The 6762-nt window shown below is 42.3% G+C and overlaps 1 protein-coding gene across 1 annotated transcript in view; it reads left to right on the top strand.

Moving 5' to 3' along the window:
- The first annotated feature begins 6107 nt into the window (after positions 1 to 6107).
- Positions 6108 to 6762, top strand: part of ssbp2b (single stranded DNA binding protein 2b) — a 371929-nt gene continuing 371274 nt past the window's right edge. Inside the window, exon 1 of the mRNA XM_063068536.1 lies at positions 6108 to 6224. The gene's annotated coding sequence lies outside the window, so the exon portion shown is untranslated. The remainder of the gene's footprint in view (positions 6225 to 6762) is intronic.

Here is a 6762-nt window from a genome sequence, read left to right as displayed (position 1 = left end):
CACTATTGTTTGGTGTAAACCAAACACAACACATCATCAAAAACACACCATCCCACCGTGAAGCTCAGTGTTCGCTGCATCCTGCTGTGGGGCTGCTTCACTGCAGCAGGCCCTGGAAAACTTGTGAAGGTAGAGGGTCAAATGAGTGCAGCAAAATACAGGGAAACCCTGAAGGAAAACCTGATGCAGTTTGCAAAAGAACTGTGAATTGGGACAACAAGACAATGACCCCAAGCATAAAGCCAAAGCTACACAGGAATGGCTTAAAAACAACAAAGTTAATGTCCTGGAGTGGCCAAGTCAGAGTCCAGACCTCAATCCAATTGAGAATTTGTGACTGAACTTGAAAAGGGCTGTTCACTCATGATTCCTGTGCAATCTGACAGAGCTTGAGCAGGTTTGTAAAGAAGGATGGGGAAAATTTGCAGTGTCCAGATGTGCAAAGCTGATAGAGACCTATCCACACACACTCAAGGCTGTAATTGCTGCCAAAGGTGCATCTACTAAATACTGTCTTGAAGGGGATGAATACTTATGCAATCAATTATTTTGTGTTTTATATTTGTAACTAATTTAGATCACTTTGTAGAGATCTGTTTTAACTTTGACATGAAAGAGTCATTTTCTGTTGATCAGTGTCAAAATAGTCAAATTAGATCCACTGTGATTCAATGTTGTAAAACAATAAAACATGAAAACCTCTGGGGGGGGGGAGGGTTGATTTTTTTTTAAAGGCACTGTGTGTGTATATATGCCCATAGTGAAGGTAGCTGAGTTTACAACCCTCTGCAGCTTTTTCTAGTCCATTGCTGTGACCCCTCCATACCAGACAATGATGCAACCAGTTAAAATATTCTTCACCTGTAGAAATTTGCAAGTGTCTTTGGTGACATACCAAATGCCCTCAAAGTTCCTCCATGAATGAAATCAGCACTCTCAGTACTTTGCAAAACACTTCAATATTCTCAGAACACCTAACGTAGCAGAAAATTGATGACTATTCCTTATTCATAATAGGTTTGATGGATTTAGCTAACTCCCCTGATTGTAGTTCAACTGATGAGGCTGATTCTTGCTCCTCCTATATTTCTGACCTCAGTGGAAAAAGCCTGCTTGTAGTTACCCCATCCATACACTTCTATCAAATCTCTCCTCATTCTCCTACACTGCAGGGAATGGAGTACTAACCTGTTCAACCTTTCCTGATTGCTCAGATCCTGAAGTCTCAGTAACATTCTTTCCTGTACTCTTTTTTTTGCCATTTACGTGATCTTATTTTTAGCGCTGGGTGTTTGATGTTTTCTTTGAATGGTTCCATGTTGTTTCTTTGTTTTCTGGCTGTCTGTGGGAAGATAAATCTCAGGGCTGTATACTGCATACGTACTTTGAGAATAAGTGTACTTTGAATCTTTGATGCTGAGAAGTTTGCCTTCTCACAGGACCATGTTATAGTTTTATATTATCAGCCGTCATTTTTTTAAGGTAATATGTAGCTGTGGATGGTTAGAGTGCTCAGGCAGTTACTAGGATCTGAGTCGTAGATCTGATTTGGAAGGAATCCAGATGGTCTTGTATAGAAATGGAAAATTGCAGTGTTCATTTTATTAGGCACCTGCAACTGATACATATCCCCATTCATTTTGATGCAAACTCTACCGGGCATCCAGTGATCCCATAAAGTGGTGAGAAATTGGCTGGATGCAGTATTATGTTACAACATGAGCAAATTATATTTTCTTGATGTCTTTGCCATGGAACACAAAAATATATTTCCAGGAAGAGTGGAGAACTTGGGGACCAATAAAGATACAAAATTTTAATTAAAATTAGTATAGTAGTGATATTAAAAAGAATGTAGACTTACTGCCTGCAAATCCCCAGCTCCAAGATGGTTATTGGATGACTTGGTTACTATCAACCAAACTCTCCTAGATTCTACTTAAATTCCAGTGACGTGGAGACGTACAGGAGTGAGCTAGTTTGGCTGGTTGAATGTTGACGCAGTAACAACCTTGCATTCAACAACAAGAACATCACAACATCAGTAAGACCAAGGGATTGATTGTGGACTTTAGGAACGGGAAGGCAAGGGAACACACCTCAGTCCTCATCAAGGGGTGTGAAGTTGAATGGGTGAGCAACTTCAAATGGGTTTTGTCGCATGGTGGAAATAAATATCAGATAAGTAATAATCATTGGTTCAAGGGTCATAAAGTAAGGTCGCAGCTCTATAAAAACCACACTTGGAGTTTTGTGTTCATTTCCGGTCACCTCATTATAGGAAGGATGTGGAAGCTTTAGAGAGGGTGCAGAGGAGATTTACCAGGATTCTATCTGGATTTGAGAGTATATTTTATGAGGATAGGTTGAGCGAATTCAGTCATTTCTCTTTGGAGTGAAGCAGAATGAGAGTTGATTTAATAAAATTGCACAAGATGAGGGTTATAGCCATTAGTTTGCCTTCTTTGTAATTGTATTACTATATTGTGCCCAGGTTAGATTTTCAGAGATGTTAACACCCAGGAACCTGAAGGTGCTCGCCCGTTCCACTGCTGACCTCTGATGAGGTCTGGTGTGTGTTCCCTTCACTTCCCCTTCCTGAAGTCCCCAGTCAATCCCTTGGTATTGTTGATGTTAAGTGTGATGTTCTTGTTTTGACACCACTCAGTCAGCTGGTCTATCTCGCTCCTGATGACAACAGAGAATTTATAGATGGCATTTGGGCTCTGCCTAGCCACACAGTTGTGGGTGCAGAGAGAGTAGAGCAGCAAGTTAAGCACTGGCTTGATTGACAGCGAGGAGGAGATGGTTTTCGCTTCCTGGACCTGTGTGCAGTCCCTGCGCAATGGTGTAGGAAGTAAACTCTGAAAATGCGCACTTCGAACATGAAACAATACAGCATTGGATTGGCCATTTAGCCATGGTGCTGTTTGAAATTTGATGCCAATTTACAGTAAATGTCCTCCTCCAGGCATCATCCATGTCCCTCCACTCCCTTCATATTCATGTGTCTATCTAAAAGCCTTTTAAACTCTACCAAAACTGCCTGTTTCCCTGGTAACCCACTCCAAGCATCTACCACTTTGCATAAAAAACTTGCACTTTACTTTGTCTTTGAACTCACCCCCCACACCCAACCTTAAAAGCATGTCCTCTGGTATTTGACATGCCTAACTGGAAGAAAAGATTCTGACTCTCCACCCTAACTGTGCCTTTCAGAATCTTAACAATCACACTCTGGTCTCTCCTCAGCACTTCAACACTCCCGGAAGAGCAATCCAAGCTTGTTCAAGCTCCCCTTGTAGCTCATTCCCTCCGCTCCAGGCAATATCCTGGTAAATCTCCTCTGTACCCTTTCCACAGCCGCCTCCTCCTTTTTATAATGGGAACACAATACTCCAAGTGTGATCTGACTGAAGTTTCATGTAGCTGTAGCATGACTTCCTTTGTACTGAACACTACTCTCAATGACTGTTCTTTTTTTTTAACCACCTTATCCACTTGTGTAGCCACTTCAGTGAGCTACAGACCTGGACCCCAAGATCTCCTCTGTACCTCAGTGCTATTAAGTGATCTACCATTAGCTGTGCACTTTCTCCTTTCATTTGACCTCCCACAATGCAACACCTCACACTTGCCAGGGTTAAACTCCATCAGCCACTTCTCTGCCCTTACCTGTGGTTGATCTACATCCCGCTGTACTCTTTGATATTCCTCTACACTGCCCACAACTCAGTGTCATCTGGAAGCTTGCTAATCCAGGTTGTCACTGTTAGTGTAGTCCCCTTGACAGGTTAACAGGAAACTGGCAAAGATAGCTTGGGTGGAATTCTGTATCACAGACTTTGGGTATTGTCCAAACAGGAACTGCAACCAAGCTTGGTGAGAATGCAAAATTACAACATTATGAAAAGTAAAACATCGGAGAAAATACATTAGTTTGACATTAGTATTTGTTGGTCTGATCTGTGGCTTTTTAACGTGACTTGGTTTGCATCCTTGGCACATGCTTTGCCAGTGTTAGTGAGAGAAGGCATGGCACACTCCTGGGGTTGGTATCATATTCCCTCTGGGCACCCTCCAACCTGACAACATGAACATCAATTTCTCTAACTTCTGGAACTTCTCTCTCTTTCCACTCTTTCCATCCCCATACTGGCTCCCCTCTACCCCTTCTCTTCTCCTCTGCCCATCACCTCCCTCTGGTGCCACTCCTCCCTTTCTCCCATGATCCACTGTCCTCTCCAATCAGATTCCTTCTTCTTCAGACTTTTACCTCTTCCACCTATCACTTCCCAGCTTCTCACTTCATTCCCTTTCTCCCATGATCCACTGTCCTCTCCAATCAGATTCCTTCTTCTTCAGCCTTTTACCTCTTCCACCTGTCATCTCCCAGCTTCTCACTTCATCCCCTTTCTCCCATGATCCACTGTCCTCTCCAATCAGATTCCTTCTTCTTCAGCCCTTTCCCTCTTTTACCTATCACCTCCCAGCTTCTCACTTCATCCCCTGTTCCCCCCACCCACCTGATCTCACCAGTCACCTCCCCGTACCCCAAACTTCTCATTCTGGCTTCTGCACTCTTCCTTTCCAGACCTGATGAAGGATCTTGGCCCGAAACGTCGACTGTTTGTCCTCCCCCATGGATGCTTCCTGACCTGCTGAGTTCCTCCAGCATTTTGATTGTGTGTGTGTGTGTGTGTGTGTGTGTGTGTGTGAGAGAGAGAGACTGTACAATCACTATCTGGAAGTTCTCCTGGGAGAACCTGAGGAAATTCTGTCTCTCGGAAGCCGCACTCCGCAGCAGGGGAATCTGAGCGCTGCCCATCCCAAACTTTACTCAACCCTCCTCCATCACACACACGCAGAGTGAAAACAAGCACCATTCTGAACTGTAAATTGTACTGACTTTCTGAGCACCATGACTCATCCAGTGAACCACCACTGTCTCTGTAAAACACATTGCCCCTGTACCCATCGACCTGTTGACAGAGTTCTGTTCAATCAGCCTTCCAGGAAACATCAGAAAACAATCTAACCTGTTGTTCGAACCAGTCATTCTAAGTGAAGTGGGGGAACGCATAAAACCCAACCACCAGTAATCTGCACAGAATTAGTAACCTAACCAAACCACATTGTATGTAGCAGGGATGATTGCTGCAGCACTGACACTGTACATTGCTCCAGTTCTTTAATGTTGCAATTTATTTTTGAAAGTTACCAAAAAATGGAAACCGTAAACACTATCATACTAAATATTTCCTTTCCAGGGACAAGATATTCTATAGGTTTACAGAGGGACAGATACTACTTTCAGGCAAATGCAATTTTAATTTAAAGGATTTTAGGGTTTTCACAAATCTCATTGGCAGTGAGAAGCGCTGGGCGGATCTCCTGGGATTTCAAATAAAATACACTGCTTTGACAGAAGGAAAATTAAAAGTCCCTTTCAGAAAGGTCCAAAGATTTGCTAACGTTTAGTAACTGTTCTACAGAGTTAAGGAAATTAAATTTTACCACTAAACCCATTCAGGGCGTGCTTATAACGTTAATGTTCAGAACTGATAGCAGTGAACCAGGTACCGCAGCTCTGCGTAAACAACAGCCCATTTCGCAGTGGCTTGTCACATTTGTCCCGTTTTGAGATATATAGTTTCATTACAACGTAAAGTTAGAATTTTTTCTGTCAGCCCTCCAATGTACTGTGTGTTAAATATAATGTGTACTGGTCCAAAAAATGCATTCAACCTTCTTGTTGTTTTCAATCAGTAATTTCAAAATGTGTTAGAATATTCCTGTAGTAGTTGTTGATGTAGCGGAGGGAGTTACTGCCACTCGCCCTAAAACTTCTTTCCGAGTTCGACCTTATTAGAGACGGGCTGCTGCGAAATCCTGGAATTGCGGATCGCGCTTCGGAGCAGCTAGCCGGAGCTCCAGCAGAAGTAATCCAAACTATGAAACATTTTTTTATTGTAATTTTTTTTTCTTTTCTAAATCGCGCCCATGCATATTTTTGTTCGTGTGTTTCATATGCTGAATATTAAGTTGTAAACACAAGAGATTCTGCAGATGTTGGAAATCTAAAGCAACACGCACAAAATGCTGGAGGAACTCAGCAGGTCAGGCAGCATCTATGGAAGGGAACAGACGTTTCAGATTGAGACCTTTCATCAGGACTGGGATAGAAGCCAGAATGTTGGAGGTGGAAGAGTGCGACCTGTCAGGTAATTAACAAATACAGCAAACCGGTAATCATTGCCAACATTCTGTAGGCTGCAGACAATTGTTCCAAATATTCCTTCAAATATACCCCTTAGAAATTACTCTCTCTGCAATCTGCGATTCCTCTAAGAAATGGAGTTTTAAATCACAGTTTTGTAGTATTTTGCACTCCAGTTGAACGCCCCAGTTTGGAGGTCTTTCACCAATACTTTTATAGTTATTTTACAGATTTGTTGAGTATGCCCGCAAGAAAGTGAATCTCAGAGTTGTATATGGTGATATGTATGTACTTTAATAATAAAATATACTTTGAACTTTGAGGACACAGAACACTACAGCACAGTATCATAAAACACTGTATCAATGAATTTATAAACTGCGACCAATCATGCCACCTCATTGTGAATTGTTAGAACATAAAACATTACAACACAGTACAGGGCCTTCAGCCATGACGTTGTGCTGACCTTTTAACCCACTGCAAGATCAACCTAATTCTTCCCTCCTACCAAACCCCCTGTTTCTCTATCATCCATCTGC

The sequence above is a fragment of the Mobula hypostoma genome, chromosome 16, assembly GCF_963921235.1.
Source record: "Mobula hypostoma chromosome 16, sMobHyp1.1, whole genome shotgun sequence".
In the NCBI taxonomy this organism is placed as follows: Eukaryota; Metazoa; Chordata; class Chondrichthyes; order Myliobatiformes; family Myliobatidae; genus Mobula; species Mobula hypostoma.
This window is presented reverse-complemented; position numbering and strand designations above follow the sequence as displayed.